The sequence below is a fragment of the Dasypus novemcinctus genome, chromosome 7 (assembly GCF_030445035.2).
Source record: "Dasypus novemcinctus isolate mDasNov1 chromosome 7, mDasNov1.1.hap2, whole genome shotgun sequence".
In the NCBI taxonomy this organism is placed as follows: Eukaryota; Metazoa; Chordata; class Mammalia; order Cingulata; family Dasypodidae; genus Dasypus; species Dasypus novemcinctus.
This window is the reverse complement of record NC_080679.1, coordinates 118,776,304-118,798,856: the sequence shown is the minus strand read 5'-3', so window position 1 is coordinate 118,798,856 and position 22,553 is coordinate 118,776,304. Positions and strand designations below refer to the sequence as shown.

Below are 22,553 nucleotides of genomic sequence, written 5' to 3'. Positions count from 1 at the left end.
GTGGTGAGAAGATAGCAGCTGGGTTATAACTAAGAGCCCCAGAAGCAGTTGCTGAGCAAGACCCAACCAATAAAAGCTTGACCTTGAGGAGCAAAGAGAATCAGAAGACAGAGGATCTGGCCCAGAGAGATGAGTTTTGTTCTCTGTAAAAATGAAAACAGGCTATATAATACATTGTATTTCTCAAGTTCTACTTTACAAGACGTGTTAAGAAACACGTTCTCATTTGATCCTCACAACCTCGTTAGTCAGGGAGAGACAGTCTCCAAGGTCCGGATGACCTCGAATGATGCTTTCCAACTCTATCATTTTATCATTTCACAAGATTAGTGCATTCATCTTTGTTCCTGAACTCGGGTTTGTTTTCAAAATTACCTGTTGCCAGTGAATCTTGATGATCAAAACTCATAGTGTTAAGGGGTTTGGGGGTGGGGTAAAAACACAAAACACCAAGGTAGCATCTACCTAGTGTATAAGGCGTCACTATGGGGTGTTGATATTACGTTTTGGCTTAGATTGGCTCCTAGCAGAGACCAAATCAGCACTGTTTTCAATGCAGTCTGCTTATTCTAAGAATGTGTCACAGTTTCCAACACTTCTGGAGCCTTTTTATTGGATGTACAGCCAGTGTTAGCCCAAGGGCCTCCCAGAAAATCAAGCATTCTTCTTTATAGTCACACTTTGTTTTGAATCAAAGTCATCATTACTAATTGCTGAGGCTGACTTCTCAAGGACTGTCTTGTGACAGAGTGAGTTTGGCTTTTTCCAGATGTCTTATACCCCAGAAAGTAAAGATATTCGGAAGGATTTGATGTTAACTCTGTAGCCAAATCCAAATGAAAAAAATCTGCCCATGACCCCCAACCAAAAAGATGATGTCTTACTCTGATTCGTATCCACATTGCCTGGCACAGCAGCTGCCACGTACGCCAACACCCAGGGCCGTTTCATGAGCATCCTCAGATGCACTTATTTAATGTGCTGCGATCACCAAATTGAGATTCTTAATACTTAACAAAAGACCCTGCATTTTCATTTTTAACTGGGCCCCACAAATTAGGCAGTTGTTCTTCCCAATAACTATTTATAGAATGGAATTGTACAGTTATGGGTCATGATTCAACTTACAGCACATAGGAAGCATAGGAGAAAAGAACTTGAGTTTGACTGGTGTTCCCAGGATTTGCTAATTTCAGGTCTTGGCCTGTTAAATAATATTCTGATTGCATATGCATTACAATGTCTTATCTATCTTGCAAGGTTTTAAGAATTAGAAACAATATATCTAGAGCAGTTGGCACAAAATAGGCACCAAAAATTGAATAATGTCATGGGATTGGGAAGAGTTAAGACTATCAGAAATGATATATAAAATTAAAATACATGAAGGAAGTGCTGGTAAGATCCCATAGTAAACAACAAGAAAAACATAGTGACCACAATCTCTATAGTCTCAGTAGCCCCTATTCCAAAGCACAGCATTCTAATAAAAGTATCTTCCCTGTTCATTTATAACAGTTGTAGAGTTCAATTAGGATGCGGGACATCAGAGTGCTTTAAACTGAAAAGCAATAAATATAAACAGGTCAAAATCTAAGTTGAACTATATTTTAATTACATTATTCCTTTAATTAATGTGCACATTTAAAAGCTTTATGCTGTGAAATTAATACTTTTAGTATACTAGCCATTGTAATTTGTGGTCATTTCTTGAAAACCTTGAATATGAGACCCTTGTTTTAGAAACAAGCCCAAAATAGCTATAATGGAAAGAGATAAAATGTATTCCTTCACACAGAATTTGGGCTTATAAGAGATAATATTTTTGTTGGGTGAATTCTTTGGAAAACCACTTGAGGTACGAGGTATAAAGACACCACACTCCATTACCTGATCACCCTCCTGGCAAAGGACCATGTTTAAGGAACAATTGATAGTGACAGTTCTGCTAACTATCCAGTTTTGGTTTTGCTGAGTGGTACAGGTAAGCTGAGTGTGGTACCTAATTTTCTTGACACTAGAGAGAATTTTTAGAGTCCCTATTTGTAGTAGGCTGGGAAGTGGAACTATGAAAGGAAGACAGGGTGATGTAATGAGGAATTTTATTAAGAAGAATGTGACATTTTTAACCCTCTCCCCATTTCACATCTGAATATTCAGTAAAATCTCTATATCTCATCAATCGTTCAATTAGAATTGTTTGGGGAAGATGCAGCAAAGATGAAAAAGGTAATACCTGAAGCAATGCATGAGAGATCTAGCATGTTCTTGATCCAGAATAAAAACATTATATAATATTATTTCCACGGGAAATCCAGAATGCTTATTCCCTTTAATATCAGTTTTAATAAGAATGCAATCAGATGTGACTATAAGAACTATCATGTTTAAATAACAATAGTAATAATATCTTCAATATATCTTTTTCAATGATATTTTTGTTGAAAAGTCTTTCCCTTTACCTTTCAGAAGTAAAGGCAGAGAAGTGAGGAAACTGGAAAATAAATACAATGGATCTAACTGTTGTTAATTGGTGCTTGGCAACCATACCCATTCCTTTGTATGGATACCCTAAATCAAAAGGACTAGAAACCTGAAATCTACATTTCTCACACTCCCTTAGATCCAGGACTGTGTGTGCAATTTCAGTTCTGTAATGAGAGAAGGTTATGCCAGATTTGACAGGCCAATGGAGGCGTTCTTCTGGGGCTCAACTCTATGTTCCCCTTTCTGTCACCTGTTTATGTCATGAGGGTGACAGCTTTGGCTGCAATTGAAGCAGCAGAGTCCTGACCTCCAGGTCATAACTGCAGCAACAGCCCCCACATGGCTGCTACAACACCCATTTGAATAATTTGGAAGGCCCTAAAGTCCTGTATTAAATCTCTTTCTGCCTGAAGTACCTATCTAGTTTCTGTTTCCTCCACTTAATCTGTGCTAATATAATGGCATGTCCTACTGTTCTAATAGATCTCTAGATTTAACATTCCCTGCTTTAATTTGTAATCAGCATGATCTCCCTTTAAACTGTTCTGTAAAAGGAAGAAAGACACTTCCTTCAGACTATCTTAATTTATTCAATTCTATTAATATTTATAAAACACTCACCAGGTGATGGCACTACTTATTCAATTTATGAAAAACTCTATCGCCATGGGGTAAGTGATTCCACATTTTAAAGCATTCAATTATCATCAATAAAACAGAGCAGTGGCCATTAAAACAGTCAAACTGAATAGAACATCTTAAGGAAGCCTGCTAAATGAGCTTTGTACTATGGCCTAAAGTTCAGTGTGTTAATCTGCTGAGATGCTCAAATTCCCTGAAATGGGTTGGCTTTTTACAATTGAAATTTTTTAGCTTATAAACTTACAGTTTTGAGGCAATGTTTTCTTCCCAAAAACTGGCTGCTGGCAACCTGGGCTCCTCCGCCACCTGGCCAGGCACATGGCAGCATGTGCTGGCCTCTCCCTTCACTTCTGGGTTTTGTTGCTGTCACCTTCTTGACTCCCTGGCTTTTTCTCTGTATGTCTGAATTTCATTTTCTTATAAAGGACTCCAGTAAGGGGATTAAGACACACTCTGGGTTACGCCTTAACAGAAGTAACCTATTCAAAAGGTCCTACTTATAACAGGTTCACACCCACAGGAAAGGATTAGCTTTAAGAACATGGTTTTCTGGGATACACACAGCTTCAAACCACAGCAGTCAACAAGTGGCTGTCCTCGCAAAGCAGGGGAGGCAGGTCAATTTCTTTCCTCACCCTCACACAAGGCATGCTTATTGTTTCTTCTACACCGTTTTTCCAACCATTTTACTCTTTGGAGAAATTTCCACACATACACCTTCTAGTTACCTCCTTACATTTTTAACATCCTTAACAGCCCAGATGAAATCTTCTTTCCCCCAGGGAGATTTCCTTGATCCAGTTACTATGAGTTTTCTTCTATCTCTCTTCCACGACTATTCCACATCCCATTCTTTCTCACATTGTACTTTTATTCCTGTCGATTTTTTTCTATATTTACAAACATATTATAATTCCCTGAAATCTCTCTAGGCTGTAGACCCCAGATATTAAGGACAGGGTGAATCTCCAGCACCTAGCACAGTACTTGATATTTGTCCACCAAAATTCATGCACCCCTTCCATAGTGGACAGTTGTTGCTAGGATTGTATTTCCTAGGCCCTTTGCATCCAGGGGTGACCGTGTCTCAAGTTCTTACCAACAGATTATAAGCAGAAGTAATATGCATCCCTTCTAGGTGCAGTATTAGAATCAGGTATACCTTCTCCACTTTTTTGTTCCCTTCTAATAGCTGGAAACAAAGAGGGCCTATTAGGGAGCCACAAGATGAAAGAAGTCTAGATCTCCAAAATTACTATGTGGGAAAGCTGCTTGTCCACTGGGAAAATCCAAACTGAACACTTACATAAGTGAGAAATAAAAACCTATTATAGGGAAAGTGGATGTGACTCGAGTGATTGGGCTCCTGCCTACCACATTGGAGGTCTGTGGTCTGATTCCCAGTGCCTCCTAAAGAAGACAGCAAAAAGGGCAGGGATAGAGAAGAAGAGATGTGATGTGGGGCATTTTTGGGACTTGGTGTTGTCCTAAATGATACTGCAGGGACAGATGCTGGACATTATTTATCCTGCCATAACACATTGAATGGACTGGGGAGAGTGTAAACTACAATGTAACCTATAATCCATGTAGTGCAGCAGTGCCCAAAAATGTAACCACCAAATGCAATGAATGTCCCACAATTATGAAAGAGGTTGTTGATGTGGGAGGAGTGGGGGTGGGGGTTGGGGGGGTATATGAGAACCTTTTATATTTTTTAATGTAACATTTTTTTGTGATCTTTGTATCTTTAAAAAAAAATAAAGAAGACAGCAAGCTGGTGCGATGGGTAGGCACAGCAAGCTGACACAATAAGATGATGCAACAAGAGATACAAGAAGAAAAACATAATGAGAGACACAGCAAAGCAGGAAGCAGAGATTCCTAGTGCCTTCCAAAGAGGATGAACAGGATGGCGAACTGGTGCAATGGGCAGGCATATCAAGCTGATGTGACAAGATGATGCAACAAGAGACACAAAAGGAAAAACATAACAAGAAATACAACAAAGCAGGGAACAGAGGTGCCTTAATAGATTAGGCACCTCCCTCCCACATTGAAGTCCCACATTAGGTTACCAGTGCCTCCTAAAGAAACAAAGAAGACAAGATGAACAGACACAGCAAATGCAAACAAGGAGAGGGTGGGAAGAGCTAAATAAATAAAATAAATCTTTTTAAAAAAACTTATACACACAAAGATCTGTGCATGACTAATCATAGAAGCTTTATTCATAATAGCTAAAATCTGGAAACCATCCAAATGCCCATTAACTAGTAAATAGATAAACGTATTGTGGCACATCCATACAATGGAATACTATACAGAATAAAAAGAAATGTACTAGTGACATGTCCAGCAACATGGATGAGTCCCAAAAATCATGATACTAAGTAAAAGAAGGCAGACACTAAATCTATATACTGTATGATTGCATTAATATAACATTCAAGAGAAGGTAAAAACAGAAACAGAATTTAGATCAGTAGTTGCTAGTTGCTGTGGGTAGAGGGAGCAGTTTAACTCCTAAGAATTAAAGAAAAGGAAGTTTTGGGGCAATGGAATTGTTCTATATCTTGACTGAGGTGGTTTCATAACTAACTGTAAATGTTTGCCAAAACTCATTGAACTATACTCTTACAAAAAATATATAAATTATTCCTGAATAAACCTGATTTAAAAAAAAAAAACTCTTCTGTTATTTGGTGCATTGCCAAGTATGTTGGTACTATCTTAGAAAATACATGAATGAAAGAAAATAAAGTCAGATACCACATGCTAAGCTGCTTCTGCATGCTCCAAGAAACCATGGACCATGCTGAGTTCATAAGATGTGCTCAGCAAAATGTGTTAAATAAATTTAATTTCTCTCCCACAATTTTTGCATTCTGTAGTTTGACTACAATCATTTATATATTTATTCCTCTATTTCCTCCTATCGCCACACACCATAAAAATTCTGAAAACACGTTTTTCAAACATTTTACGTGCAAGCAATCAAGAATCAGCCTGTTTTATTCATAAGGCGATTTTTCTTTCTAGCTGCCAGAGCCATTTAAACATTTAATATCCATAAAACTGCTTTAATTTTTTAAGAACACAAATGGGGATTCCATTGCACTGAATATGGAATTATTTGGTGTCATAGCAACAAGCCTCATTGTGCCATTCAAAATTCACTCACAGAGGGTGATTCTCATATACTAACAGTAGGGTCCCTCAGACACCCTCTTACTCAGAGATTTAGAATCCTAGGCTTCCAACATTCACTGCCTTTCCACTTTGAAGCCATCCCTTTCTTACACGACAGTAGTTAAATATACCTAAAATTTAAATGGATCTATCTCCCAAAGTTAATGAGAACAAATGAAAGAACACTAGAAAAAAAAAAAAAGAAGAATGTAAGGGGAAAAATACACACACATTTATAAGTATATATAGTGTATACGTTGTATGTGTATGTATGTATGTGTATGCAAGCATGTGTATGTATAATGATTTCCTAGAAAGTATTCCCCAAGAACATGCAGAGTTAAAATATTAAAGAGATTTAGAAACAGGAAATGAAGGCTTTGGAATCAGTCAGATGGCAACGGGAATTCCAATTCACGTACTTAATAGTTTTGTGTCATAGGCATATAATTCAAGTGCTCTGAACCTCAGTTTTCTTAACTATAAAAATTATATGAAAAGTCAATTGGCAAGGGGTTAGGGATTTTATACATTATCCCTCCCACAGAGGGAAAATGCTTCATCTAAGGGAATGGATTTTTAAGGGAAGAATATCAGGGTGCAAGAGACAGGCCAACCTTGCATATCAGAGTTAAGAACAGTCTAGAAATGAAATCACGCACAAATTCAGAACTATTTGTTGTGATTACAAGGAGAATAAAAACCTAAGCCTGTGATCTGTATGGATTCCCATAGTGGTCCCAGACTGGTGCACTGTTACACAATAAAAAAGACTCAATGTTGCATGAAAACAGGGATTTTCTGGACCCACTTGCTACAACAGGTGTGTGCCTTTGAATAGCTCACTTCATCCCAATGGGCCTTGGCTTCCTCATATATAAAGATTACCTGAAATGGTACTACTAGCTCTGAAATGCAGTAGTTTATAGCCCCTAAAAGTGAACAGGGCCTAACGGGGTCATTTAGTTTAGCACCATTCTTGCCATCTCTGTTTTCACCCATAGCAGGAGGGCACTTAAACCCTCTATGATAGATTGTTACCCATTCTTTTGATTGAATAGATGTAAATGGCAGTGGGTGATATTTCTATGTGTCCCCTTACATGCCATTAATAATTCCCTGCCTTATAAAAAAAGCATTCCATGCCTACTAACTGAAATGTCAAAATTGACATGCAGAGATAAAAGGTACTCTAAGTACAGAGTCAAATACCTCAGAAAAGGCAATTTGTATTCTGGAGTCGGCCTCAGTGCTGGAGACTCTGCACAATGCCTTGACATTATCAGAGGCGTGTGGAAGTAAAATCTGTCTCCCAAGACATATTTTTACTCTGGTCAGACAATTAATGAGAGAGGCTATTAAAGCTAATCTATGGTTGTTAGCATTTGAAAAGGAGCTCCCTGAAAAATGGGCTAAGAAAGATGTTAAAATAGAGAAACCCAATTTTTTGATGGTGCTTTTTCCCACTCTGGATGGATGATGGACAGATAATGTGAACAGATGATGGATGAATCAGTAATGCAAAGGGCAGAGAGAGGGCTATCTTCTGCAGCAGGATGACATTCCTAGGGGTTTTGCCTGATGCAAACGAGTACAACTGCTTTGAGGGTTAAGTAAGTACTCAGTCTTTTGTAGGACCAAAGGAACATAATTTGTGATTTTTTTAAAGTTCTTAATAGTAATTAAATAAAAAGTGCCCTTCTCACCTTCCTCCATAATAAAATTCCTTCCTTAAGTCATTATGAAAAAGAGATTCCTAGAAAGCTTGCTTAAAAATGCTAAAATTTGGCAATTGTGTTATAGTAGGATGGTGAACACATTGCAGGTGTGTGAAATGGGCATGAGAGGGCAGGCAGCAGGACACATAGAGCAAAATAGACATTAGTTGGACAAGGATAGATTATGCTGGGGTAACAAACAGGCCCATCATTACACATCAAAATTTTGGTTTTGACTCATACAAAAGTGTGTTTCAGGACTGGGAAGTTTTTCAGGGCATCTGTATTCCAAGTATCTACTTAGTTATCCAGGATTCTTTGATCTGATCACTCTGCAATCTCAACATAATTTTATCTCAGGAGTCAGGGCAGGAACAAAAGGAAGTAGGAAACCATCCATTGCTGAATACCATACAGAATGGATTTTTTTTTTCATGTATTTCCATTTATTGTGGGGAAACTGCATAAGTCATTTTAATGTGTTCAAACTATTCATGGACACAAAAGATCTGAAAAAAATAGAGAAATTATTTAAACATTATAAAGGTTTTTTGTGTTTTTTTTTTCAATTTTTCCCACATTATAAATTCAAAAGAAGGCCATATTCCAACAAAAAAAGTTTTTTGGAACAAGGTGACATACTTTTGCTAAAATTACACCCATATTAAAGGAAAATTAATGGACTTTTTAGTAGACAGTACTGAGAAAACTGGCTCATTATTTGTGAAAAACAAACTCAGATATAAAACACACAAGTGGATTTCAAATAGTTTAAAGGTAGGAGTGATAAGCAATATTTAGCAACCACTACAGTCTGGCACTGACCAACCAGAACAATTGTTTGGCCACTTAGAACAGATCCCAGCCAAGGCAACATCCCACCATGTACCAGCTGAACTTAAGCTCTAAATATCAGACTAGATATGAAAGCACAAGCTAATAAGCCAACAGAAGAAAATGTAAAATATCTTAGCTACTTTTAATAAGCAATCAGGAGCAATAAACTATGTGGCAAAATAATTAATTCCTCTAATTAAGACTTTCTGTTCAGTTAAGGACCACCCCCGCTATACAAAGACAATTGCCATTCTGAGAGAGTTACAATATTTGCAATGCCTGAAAATGCAAAGAATATGAAATCACTTGGGACTTCCCATTTCTCTTTGTCCTCACCCACCCCTGTTGTTGCTCAACTCTCTAATGTGTGCCAGTCTGATGAGTGTACAGAGGCTCCATGTTTTCATGTACATACATCTGGTCACCAGTAATTTGAGGAATCTCTCCAAGTACCCATCAGCCTTTCTGTTTTCCCTAGCTGTGAATTACTCATTTACCTTTGCTTGTATATTCCTCACATTTTCAGAATGGCTTTTGATGTCCAACATGTCTTGGCTCCCAAGCCGTCTTAATGAGAAGCTGCCCACTCACAGGATTCAGCTGCATTTCTTATAACATCCTGCATCCCTAACTATTCCTGGATGCTGAGTATGAAGGTTTAATATGGGGACATTTTAATTTAAATAGACAGGAGAAGACACTCATGGAATTCAGCATGAGAGTAAGGAGGAAAGAGGCAACTAATTTGGGGGGCTGGAAAAGGACATATGAATCACAATATGATTCCTAGAATGACTAGACACCTAAAAGACCAGAATTGTATTAATCTGGAATGGTCCCCATAGAGCCAAGTTGCTGCCCTAAAATTTTCTCTTTCCCCTAAGGCCAGGCCTCACACCCCGTGCGCTTAATCCCCGTGTGAAATTCAACTGCTCCAGGATCCAGTGCAAATGTGATTCCTACACAAAGAATGCACAAAAACAGAGTCCACAGCTGAGTGCTTAACCACCTGGCAAAACTAACCTTGTCACTAACCTGGTGAGTTCATCACACTGGGCTAGCACAGGAGGCCAGAATGATCTATGTAGTAACATATTAGAGCTAGAGACATTAGTGTGAACTCATGTTTTGCTTAATATAGATACAGATGTTTTTAATGTAGAAATATTTATAGAGGTTGAATTTACCCGTGGTAGTAAACACAAATATATTTCTTTGCTCTGTCAGGCAAGAGGGCCTAGAACCAAAAATACCCCAGTAAAAATGAGCACACCCAGCATCCAGATCTTGGTTTCTAACACCATTCTCCAATTTTAAAAAGACCAAGTTTTCTTAAAGAAATGGGCTGAGTCTAGGACTGGGGCAGGAAATATAAAAGATGAGCCTGACACATCTTGTAGTGCCAAAAAACAAGGAGGTACTCAAAACAAACAAACAAACAAAAAACCAAACCCATAATGATAGGGGTTTGTCAAGGGGACAAAGAAGCCAACTGAAAGAGCTCCCAATGGCCAAAGCTATAACAATCTGAGCAGTAAATAAATAAAATAGTATTGGTAACCACAGTCTAATAAGAAAAACATCAGACAATCCTAAATGAGGAATATTCTACAAAATACCTGACCAATATCAAGACTAAACAAGGAAGAGATGAAAAACTGTCACAGTCAAGGGGAGTTTAAGGAAACATGACAACTAAATGTAATACGGTAGCCTGGATGGGATTCTGGAACACAAAATGAAATGAGGTAAAAACTAAGGAAATCTATGTAAAGTATGGACCTTAATTAATAATATATCAGTATTGGTTCATTAGTTGTAACATATGTACCATACTAATATACGTGTGACTATAGGGAAAACTGGGTATGGGATATAGGGGAATTCTCTATAATTTTTCTATCAATCTAAAACTATTAAAAAATTAAAAGTTTATTTTTAAAAAAAGGAATTGGTCTTAAGTTTCAGCTAGAATTACTTCTAATCCCATGTCTATGAGACTTGAGACAAGATGTTTAACATCTCTGATTTTCTATAACATTAGTTTAAACATAGTCGCAAACACTCTACAAGGGTGGTTTAAGGATTAAATAAGATGATGTAAGTAAAATGACTGGTACATAATTGACCCCCAATACCCCAATACATGCCCATTCTCTTCCCTGCCAAATTACAAAGGTACAGAGTTTGAAGGTCATGTCCCTCTAGCTTCTTTCCAAACAGCAAGTGGCCATTCCCTAGGCCCCAGCAGGATGGGTGTATTCTCCATGCTGAAATTCTAACAATAGTGAGGCAAGGACTACCAGAAATATTTTAATTGGGTTCCTCTGGACTAGGTCCTTCACCTTTGTGTGAAGAATTCCTTACAATTAGACAGGACCATGTCCAAGTCCTTCTAGAAAACAGCCAAGTGATCACCTTAACCCAATACCTTCCAATTACCATTCTCTCCCCTAGACTTCCTGGTCAATAATCCCTTGTCCTGCGCCTTCATTTTGATCTAATAGTCCATATATAACAATTCATGTATTTGAGCATATTCCCAACCTCTTGAGTGACTCAAGACCTATGGTATGATTAAAGCCACAGTTGACCACCTCTTCCCCTTCAGTTCCATCCTTTTTCCTTTCATTTTTTTCTTCCCTTTATCACTCTGATATATTTAGCCATAATTGGAATCCAAATAGAATCCAAAATGGAATTTTTAGCTTGAAAGCATTGCAACAAGAAGAAGAAGGATGAAATAAAGGAAGCGGTCAGAAATTTAATTTATTTAATTGTGTATATTCAAGAAATACTGATATAACTGGTAAGACTTTATAAACATTAACTAATTTCATACTCATTTCATCCTATGATGTATACTATTATTATTCCCATTTTACAGATGAAGAAATTGGAGTGTAGACAGGTTCATAACTAGCCCAGGGTCAGAGAACTAACAAGTGGCAGAGCAAAGCTGGGATTTCAACTCAGGCAATGTGTCCCCTTAGTCTAGAGGCAACAGCGTCAGGTAGTCCAAAGTATTTAATTCATTTCATTTTTGTAACAGACTTTTAGGGTTACTACTTTAAGCCACCTCTGCATACCCCTGAGAATTGAAACCTGAAGGAATTAAATGGCTTGTCTATGAAGGTAAGCCAAGAAAGGGGTAGTCAGGAAGATAGGGTTGCAGGGATGTGGAATACATCAAACAATGAAAGGAGTTAAAAAGAGGTAGCAACTCTGAATAATGTCCTCCCACCCATGTCCCCATTCTTGGTTCCTAAGCTTTCCATTCTCTGATACCCATACCCTCCCCAAGCCATATTTCTCTATAGCAGCCTGTGCTTCCCACTCCCCTCTAGTAAATCAAACAGGCCTGAAAAGCTCTGTCATCTAATACCCCTGGACAAAACCAGGACCTTATGCCACCTCCCCACAAAGTTCCCTATTTAAATAGTCATGACCCACCACCACCACACCTGCCAGAGGTTTGGCCCTACTTTCTTAAGGAACTGAGAAGCATTTATAATCCAGCGGCCCAACAAGGAAGACTAATCTTTAAGAACATTTTAAGAAAGTAATGCACTCATTGTAAAGACCATATTACTGCCTTTTATATCACTTAGCATTGAAGAGATTGACCCAATTTGCATGCTAAAAGATGTTCCTCACTCATATTGGGTATGTTCTGTACTTTTCAGAATTTGACAGAATTTTAGTAACAGGGAATTTTCCTTTAGGTTGTGTTTCCCAGTGCCCAGTGGTGGGGCTTTACTGCTGCATCTACTCTCCATCCTCATGTCCTTCCTCTCTGGCCCTCAGCTCCTAGCTCTTCCTCTCCCATGTCTCCATCACATCCATCATCAAGCATGGACCTCATCACTGAGTGGGTCATTGTTTTAACTGGATAAGCTGTTCAAAGCAGATACATGAAACGTCCTTGATTTAATGGTGGGAATTTATTAGCTTAAAAGTTTATAGCGTCTAGGCAGAGAAAAAAATGCCCAAATCCAGGCATTACCAGGTGATGCTGTCTTCCTGAAGATTAGTTGCTGGTGATCCTGGACTCCTCTGTCACATGGCAAGGCACATGGTGGCATCTACAGGTCTTTCCCTTGTCTTCCAGGTTTCTACTTTCAGCTTTTTGCTTCCATGTCTTTTTTCTCATTGTCAGAATTTCGTTCTTTTTTAAGGGACTCCAGTAAGAGGATTAAGACCCACCCTGGATGAGGTGGGTCACACCTTAACTGAAGTAGTCTCATCAAAAGATCCTATTTACAAGGGGTCTAAACTCACAGTAATGGATTAGCTTTAAGATCATGATTTTCTGGGCTACACACAGTTCCAAACCACCACAGCCATAGTCTGGGTTGAATTGGAAATAAATCAATTGTCTAATGGAAATAGCATAAAGCCAGCAGTCACAAGAATAAAATTCTGGTTCTGGTGTGATAAACAACCTTCTATGGTTTTAGGCAAGTTAACTCATATCTCCAGGTGGAAGTTTTCTTCTCAGGCAAGTCAGTATAAACCAACCCCTCTCTACCTCCTTTGCTCTGAAAATCACAAAGCAGTTCTCAACTGGGCAGTTATGCCTCCCAGAAGGGTGTTTGGAAATGTAGGCAGGGATTTTTTAGATCTTCATAATATCTAGGGAACATTACTGACATTTTAGTGGAAGGGGGATGATGATGCCAAATGGCCTGCAGTAGTGGGACAGTATACTGTGTAATGAAGAACTTTTCCATTCACATTGCCAGTAGACACCCTCTGAAAATTCCTTCTGAGCACCTAAAGATACTTAAAGATTCAGAGAGTTTTATAATGTCAAGTGTATCAGCACCAAGTAGTTAAACTCTTGCTCAATTTTGTATTTCATCAAAAGGAATTCTATAACTGGAAAATTTTGTGTGTGTGTGTGTGTCTGTACTCACACAGACTATAAAAACACTAAATTGTGAATCTAGAGACCCAGGCACTAATTCTATGACTACCACTGGCCACAGAAGACTAAGTCACACACTGTCTCCTGGTCCATGAATGAAATGGTTGTTCTGGTTAATTTCTAAGGTACCATGCCATGTGGCTCAAAATTTCCATGTCTCTAAGACCCATATAAATTTCATTATTCTTTCTGTACCTTAATAAACAAATGTGACCCATGTGAGATGATTAAGTAGAATTAAAGAAAATAAAGAAATAAATAGAGTTCAAGATTGATGGGGGTTGCTCTGTGTTTGTCCTACAAAGGTTAAGTCCAGTGAAATGACAGCAGTGACTGAGAGACACCACCATGAGCTGATGAAGGCCAATGGCAAGGTCACTGTATGCTTCTTCCAGTGGTATTTTCAGGTAAGTCAGATGCAAAGCTAAGAAAATGCTGGAGCATGTCCTATTTTCTGAGTAAAATATCTTGTATCAGTTGTGATGTAAGTAGTGGGGAAGGAAATTTAAATGCAGCCATAATTTTTCAATGAACATTTATGAAGCACATACTATGTATCAAATCCTGAGGTAGACACCGCTGTAGAAAACAAAGACATAGTCCTTGCCCTCAAAGTGCTCACAGTCTGTAAGAAAGGAAACAGATAATTTTGAATAATGTGACAAATGTTATAAATTACGAGGTGCCATGGGTAACAACAACAACAACAAAAGACCTCCCCATGCCATAGCCATGATGGGTGAGCAGGAGAGGAAGGTAGTCACCTGGTAGGGAGGTGGAGTGGAAGCTAGTGAGGAGGTCAGGAAGGGTCTCCCAGACAGGGAAGACAACACACAAAAGCATCGAGTCATGAGATAGCAAGGCAAGTTGGGAAGAAGACAAGCAACTTAGTTTGTTTTGAGAGCAGATAATTAGGAAATACAAGAGATTAGACAGAAGGGATGGACATGAACTATCTGTGTGCCTTGGACTTTATCAAGTCAGTCACAAGGATCTCTAAGGGAAGGGTAGTGGTGAGTAGCATAATCAGATTGTAATTGGTGAGACAAAAAAGATTAAGTTATCAGAGGTTAAAACAAAGTTAGGGAGATCAAGTCTATGAATAGAGACAAAAAATTATTCTTCTAAGTCTAAAACCATAAGTAGCTATGAAAAAAGAAAAAGGTGAATATGATTAGACAGAGTTCAAAAATAATGTGAGGTTCAAAATGGAAATTAGTCCAAAAGCTTTCATCTCTCCTTACTCTTAGACTCCAGCAAAAAGAACATGATAGAACTGTGGCAGTTTGAAGTTGTTTTATGAACCACAAAAAGAGAAAAATTATGTTTATAAACTAATCTATTTCTCTGGGTGTGATACCCTTTGATTGCATTAAACTCAGTTGAGGGAACTTTGATTAAATTACTTGATAAAATTGCTTTAACTTTTTTGATTGGTCTATGTCAGTGAGATATGACTCATGTTGAGTCTCTACTCCCTTGCTGGGTCTGATATAAATGGAAACACACAGACAGACTCAGACAGACACAGGAAAAGGAAGCCATCATGTTTGATCCTGCCAAGTAAGAGAGAGAATCACTTAAGCACAAAGCCCCAAGAAACTGGGCTCAAGAAGAGATGGTGAGCCTAAAGAGGAAGACTGAAACCTCTGCAGGATAGCAACCATCTTGCTTCACCACATGGGAACACTCCAGGATCAACAATAGATGACTTTGGTGGGAAAACATCTCTGATGGTGCCTCAGTTTGGACTTTTCACAGGTTTGGAACTATAAACTTTTACCCCAACTATATCCCTTTTTAAAATCCAGTAGATTTCTGGTACTGTGCATTAGCAGCCCTTTGACAAATTAAAACAATAACTAAAGTCAAACACAAATAAATGGGGGTGGGGGGAAGCTCGGCAAAAAAAGAGATGTAAAAAAATTTCTAAAAGGCAAAAAGAGGAGGAAATTTGAAGATGGTAAAAGTAACTAAAAATCCCAGAATATGCAGAAGGCAATAACCAAGACAAAGAGTCAATCTGCCCCACAGAAGACTATGGAAATTCCAAACTCTGAGTCAGCAAAAACAGGGGACATTAACTGAAACTTTAACCACTAGCCACTCTATTAGTCACAAATCTATGTGACTCATCCACTGTGGGTGCACACACACATACTCACACACACAAACAGCCCTATCCTTATCAGCACCTGCTGGCTACCTGATATTATATCTTGGGAGAACTGCCTATCACCATTATAGTAACAGTGCAAGAGAACTCTTCTCTAAAGAAACTGAGTGAATTAACCACAGGAAAATTGGGCTGCTAAGGTGGACTCAGGGTGTTAAATAAAACCATCCCTTTTCTGCATTTGAGGAGCTCTGGTATAAAGGCCAGATTTTAAAAAGCTTACCTTGAGGTAAAGACTGCCAGTCAACAACATTTCACACAAGAAATAAAGCCTGTAAGCAGCATTTTATTTATACAGCTACCTAATCTAAAGCCATATAGATAACAGAGGTAATCCACAGCAGCTGCTTAGGAAAATCAACCCAATCCTTCTTCTTAAATGCAACTAGGCACCCAAAGACAACCAAAGAACTGTAAGAAATCATCAGCCTGGAAAATGAAAAAAAAAGAAACTGGCTTCATATGGAACAAATTGAGGTAGGATAGAATAGGGACCTAAGGATAAGGGGACAGAAAACTTAATAAGCCACACAAACAGAAACTGAGGCAATGGCCTGCTAACTTAAATCAGCCTGCTAACTCACACAGGCAAGTCAGGAAAGGGCAACTTGCAGCATACACATCCAAGGGCTGCGATATCAGAAGGCGGCCAGCAACATCATTCAATGGCAGGAAAGGGGCAGGCGGGGTTCCACCCCCACCCCCCACCCACTTCCAGGGTACCTCATGCTTCATGGACAGTGACCAGAGACCAATCACCTCCAGTCAACATGGCCTGCAGAGCCTGTGCACAGCAGCCAGAAGCCAATCAACGTCAGACAGCAACCCCTAATCCCCTAAGAAAATCAAATCACCCAAGAGAGTTCTTCTGCTTTGTCTCGAATATGCCAGTCAGCACAGATCCTGGAGTCCTGTATCCCCATAAAACAGGGGACCCCAGAGCAGAACTTTGCATTTCTCTCCCTTGAGAATGCCAGGCTTCGTCCCTGAAGTTGCACTTGCTTTCTCTGGCTTTACACCCTAATAAATTCTTTACTCACCTGATTAGTTTGTGGCATGTCCTTCAATTCTTTCTCATGACAAAGCCAAGGACTTAGACACTGACCACTGGCTCTGATAACAAAATCATTCCAGAAAAAAGATTTAAATTCTAAACAAACTTTAAGCCATGACTTTTGAACTACAGTTTTATAACACATTAGTGAATTATGAAGTGAATTTGTTGTATTGCAAGCAGGATTGTCTTTTTATGGAATAGAATAGAAGAAAAGAAAACGCAGAATTAAAATTTTCAACCCAGCGGCAGCAGTTGAAATGGCTGTAGCTGAGACAACAAAGTTACCCAGATGCTAGGAGCAGCCAGCTGGGGCCAGGACTGACAGAGGAAGTCTCCTCCTCTTAAAGTTAAAATTGAGAGTCGAGGTGGGTCTGGAGGATGCCTGAGGTACCAAGGCCTCAGGTTTGTCCCTCTGGGCACCTGCACATAAAGAGCCCTTGCACCCTTTCATTTTCTTCCTACTGTGTGAGGGTGTTTCCTGACAGGTCCCTGAGGATACAGCATGGACTTCAGAGCTGGCTTCAACCCTCTCAGTGGCAGTAACTTTCGGCCTCACACCAACTACCAGGACTTAAAGGTCCATGCACGTTTTCATTGGCTGGGTTTCTTCTTACACTTTCTTGTGTGCTTTAGTCTGGCAGATCCCCGAAGACCAAAGAAAAACTCTGGCCTGGGTTTCAGCCTTTTCTGCAACAGCGGCTTATGGCTTCACATCTGTATCTTCCAGAACAAAAAGAGTCAGCGCACATCCTTTTCTTTTTGGTTGGTTGGGCTTTTTCTTTCTCTGTTTGTATTGTTGCATTTGGTGGATCCCTGAAGAAAAAGGAAGGTTGCTGGCCTAGGTTTCAGCCTCAAAAGCTGCAGCTTCTGGCTTCCCTCCAGCATATAGCAGGATACTGGGAGAGGCAATGCACTTCAATATTTTTTTCCTTGTGTCTTTTTCTTTTGGGGGCTGGTGGGGAGTAGTGCAGGTACAATATACTTTATTAATGGTACACGATGAGGTAGGGGTGTCTAAGATCTTATCCTTCTTTCAGGGGTTCTGAGATGAAAACTGTGTCAAGAGTGGGAGATTCTCAGTGCTGGGGGATTGAACTGTGGCAAGGAATCCCCAGCAGCTGACTGCCTCTTTCTTCCTTTCATGCTGTTGCTGGGGCTCATGGTCCAGGGGGCTCAAACTCCTTGGAGGAGGTCCCTGCTGCTGTAGTCAAAGTCATTGTCAATCCAGGAAAAAGTTTGGCATAGTTGTCACTGAAAACAATGCCAGCACCAGCATCAACCGTGAAAGAGTGGGCATCACAGTTAAAGCCGTAGAGACAACCTGGTCCTCAATGTAGCCCAAGATGCCCTTTAGGGGACCATTTGACACCTGCTTCACCACCTTCTTGATGTCATCATATTTGGCTACTTTCTCCAGATGGCAGGTCAGATCTACAATGGGCACATTGGGAATGGTTATGGACAAGGCCATGGCAGTGAGCTTCCCAGTCAGCTCCAGGATAACCTTGCCCACCCCTTTGGCAGTGCTACTAGATGCAGGGATAATGTTTTGGACAACCCCATGGCTGTCATGCCACAGCTTCCCAGAGAGGTCATCCATAGTCTCCTGGGTGGCTGTGATGACATGGACTGTAGTCCTAAGTCCCTCCATGATGCTAAAGATGTCATGAATGACCTTGGCTAGGGGAGAGGAGCAGGTAGTTGGAGGTACAGGAAGCATTACTGACACTCTTGAGGGAGTTGTCATTCTTCTCATGATTCACACCAATCACAAACATGGGGGCATCAGCTACAGGGGCAGAAACAATGACTCTTTTGGCTTCACACTTCAAGTGAACCCTGGCAGTCTCTAAGTCAGTGAATACACCAGTAGACTCCACAATATAGTCGGCATCAGCATCACCCCATTTGATATTGGAAGGATATTACTCCTGGAAGATAGATATGGGCCTTCCATTGATGACAAGCTTCCTATTCTCCACCTTAATGGTTCCTTTGAACTTGCCATGGGTGGAATCATATTGGAACATGTGGATCATGTAGTTGAGGTCAATGAAGGTATCATTGATGGCAAGAGCTTCCACTTCACCAGAATCAAAAGCAGCTCTGGTGATCAGGTACCCAATATGACCAAATCTACTTACTCTGACCTTCACCATCATGTCTCAGGGATGCAACTGTGTGTCAAATAGGAAGGAGCAGATAGCCTAGTTAGTCTGCGGGAGGGGGTTATCTGTTTGTTAGTATTTTTTTACTTTCTCCCCTTTCCTTCCTTCTTTTTTCTTTTTCCTTTTCTTTTTTCTTCTTTTTTTCTTAGTCTGGTAGACTGAAAAGTGGGAGAACTAGATTCCCTGAGTGACCACAACCTAATCCGCAGAATTTCCAATTCTTAACAAAAAATTACAAAACATACAAGGAGGCAAGAAAATATAGCCAGGCACAGGGAAAAAAAAGAATTCAATGGAAAATATTCCAGACAAAGCATAGTCTCTGGAATTACTAATAAAAGATCTCAGAACAATTCTCATAAGTTTATTGGGTCAGTGAACTATAGGAAAACATGGAAAAGAACTAAAGGAAATCAGAAAAACAATATATGGGAAAAATGAGAAACTCAATAATGAGATAAATATTACAAAGAAGAACTAAATGGAATTTCTGGAACTCAAAAGTACAATAACAGAGTAGAAAATTTCAATAGAGGGTATGGTGGTTTGGATCTAGGTACCCCAGAAAAACATGTTCTTAAATTTAAATCATCCCTGTGTGTGTGAACTCTTGTAAATAGCACTTCTGATGAGCTTACTTCAGTTAAGATATAGCCCAGCTGAATCAGGATGGGTATTAATTATTTTATCGAAGGCTTTATAAGGAAGATCACAGAGAGAGAAAAAGCCAGAGGAAGCAGGCAAAATCTGAAAGTCATCAGAACCTGGAAGAGAAAGGAGGAGCCAGGAGCGGCTGCCATATGCACAGCCATGTGACAGAAAAGTCAAGGACCATGGATTGCAGGCAGCCAGCCCCAGAATGCCACAATCTTCTGGGAGGAAAAAAAATGCCTGAATACACCTTAACTTTGAACTTCCCCTGGCCCCAAACCTGTGAACCAATAAATTCTCATTGTTTAAGCCAACTTATTGCATAGTATTTGCTTTGGCAGCCAGAGGGGTTCAATAGCAGATTGCAAGAGGCAGAAGAAAGGATCAACAAACTCAAAGATGAAACAATTTAAATTATCCGGGATGAGTAGAAGAAATAAAAAAGAATGAAAAAATGAGCAGAGCCTGAGGTACCTGTGGGACATAATCAAACTAACAAATATGTGTATCATAGAAGTCCCAGAAAGAAAAGAGAGAGATAAAGGACCAGAAAAACATTTGAAGAAATAATGGCAGAAAACTTCCCAAATCTGATGAAAGATATGAGTATTCAAATCCAAGGTACTCAACAAACACCAAGCAGGGCAGACCCAAAAAGATATACTCTGAGTCATTCTGAGCACACTGTCCAGTGTCAAAGACAAAAAATAATCTTAAAATCAGCAAGAGAGAAGTCATGTGTCACACATAAGTTATCTTTAAGAAGATTACCACCCAATTTCTCAAGAGAAGTCATGAAGGCCAGAAGACTGTGGAAGGACATATTTAAAGTGCTGAAAGAAAAAGTTGTTACCCAAGAAAAATATTCTTCCCAAAGCTGTTCTTAAAAATGAGGGATAAATTAAGACATTTCTGGACTTTGGAGCAAACAAAAACCAAGGAAGCTCATTACCACTAGCCCTGCCTTATGGTAAAGTCTGATGGAGTTCTCCATGTTGAAAGCAAAGGAAAATATACAGTATCTCGATGCTGGATAAAAAAATAAAGATCTCAGATGTAAGTAACAGTATGGATAAATACAAATGCCAGTATCATTGCATTTGCAATGCTGTCTTTTACTTGTTATAAATTTAAAATTAAAATTCATATTTAAAAAGTGTAAATCTTTGTTACTGGAACATAATGCATGAAGATGTAATTTGTGACAAGAACAACATAAAAGGGAGAGATGAAGGGATATAGGTACTGGATATGTTTAGGCTATTGAAGTCAAGTTGGAATTAACACAAACTAAGTTGTAATAGATTTAGTACACTAAACATAAGCCCCTTGTAACCATATTTTCTTTATGTTTAAAGAAAAAAATCTACACAAAGGGAAGGGATAAGTGGTTTGACATGGCTTATTAAAGATCATATAAACAAAAAGGAGCAGCAATGGAGGAAAGGAGGTTCAAAAATGGTATAAGACTCACAAAAATCAATTAGTAAAATGGCAGAGATAAATCTTGCATTATCAGAAATTAACTTAAATATAAATTGATTAAATTCCCCAATCAAATGGCACAAACTGGCAGAATAGATAAAGAAATATGACCCAACTACATACTGTTTACAAGTGACCCATCATAAATCCATAGATACAAATAGGTTGAAAGTGAAAGGATGGAAAAATTAATTCATTCAAATAGTAATCAAGAGAGAGGAGGGATAGCTATATTTATATCTGAAAAAGACTTTTAAGTCAAAACCTGTTAAGAGACAAAGAAGGACATTATATATCAATAAAAGGATAAATCAACATCTAAACAAAATTACAATAAGAATATAGAAATTAAACAGCAAACTCATAAGCAACCAACAGACTAAAGGAAAAATTACAAAGAAAATTAGAAAATACTTAGAGGCAAAAACAATGACACAACATACCAAAGCTTATGGGATGCAGTGAAAGTAATGCTCAGAGAGAAATTTATAGCTATGAATGCTTATATTAAAAATGAGAAAGCTCTCAAGTGAATAACCTAACTTCAGATCTTGAGGAATAGAAAATGATGAGCAAAGTAAACCAGAAGTTAGCAGAAGACATGAAATAATTAAAATTAGAGTAGAGATGAACAGAATAGAAAAAGGAAAAAAAGAATAAACAAAAAGCTGTTTCTTTGAAAAAAATAAAATTGATAAATCTTTAGCTAGATAGACAAAGAGAAAAGATGCAAATAACTAAAAACAGAAGGAAAATAGTGATGTCACTACTGACCTTACAGAAATAAAAAAATATTATTTTAAAAATTAAGATCAATTGTATGCTAAAAACTAGAAAATCTAAAAGAAATGAAAAAATTCCTAGAAATATGTCAATTATTCAAATTGACTCGAGAAGTAGAAAACAACAACAAATTCATCACTAGCACATAGATTGACTCAGTAATCAAAAACCTTTCTCCAAAGAAAAGTCCAGAATCAGACAGCTTAACTGGTGAATTATACCAATATTTAAATAAGAAGTAATTCTTCTCAATCCTTCTCAAATTGTTCCAAAGAATTCTAGAGGAACACCTTATTTTTCATTCTATAAGAGCAGAATTACTCTGATGCCAAGGCATGGTAAAGACATTGCATGTAAGGAAAATTACAGAACAATCTCTTTTATGGATATAGATGCAAAAATCATCAAAAAATAATAGCAAACTGAA

At 38.6% G+C, this 22,553-nt stretch overlaps 1 pseudogene; it reads right to left on the bottom strand.

Annotated features, from left to right (window-relative positions):
- Nucleotides 1-18,212: 18,212 nt before the first annotated feature.
- LOC101417120 (glyceraldehyde-3-phosphate dehydrogenase pseudogene) lies at nucleotides 18,213-19,198 on the bottom strand (annotated as a pseudogene).
- Between the last annotated feature and the right edge of the window lie 3,355 nt (nucleotides 19,199-22,553).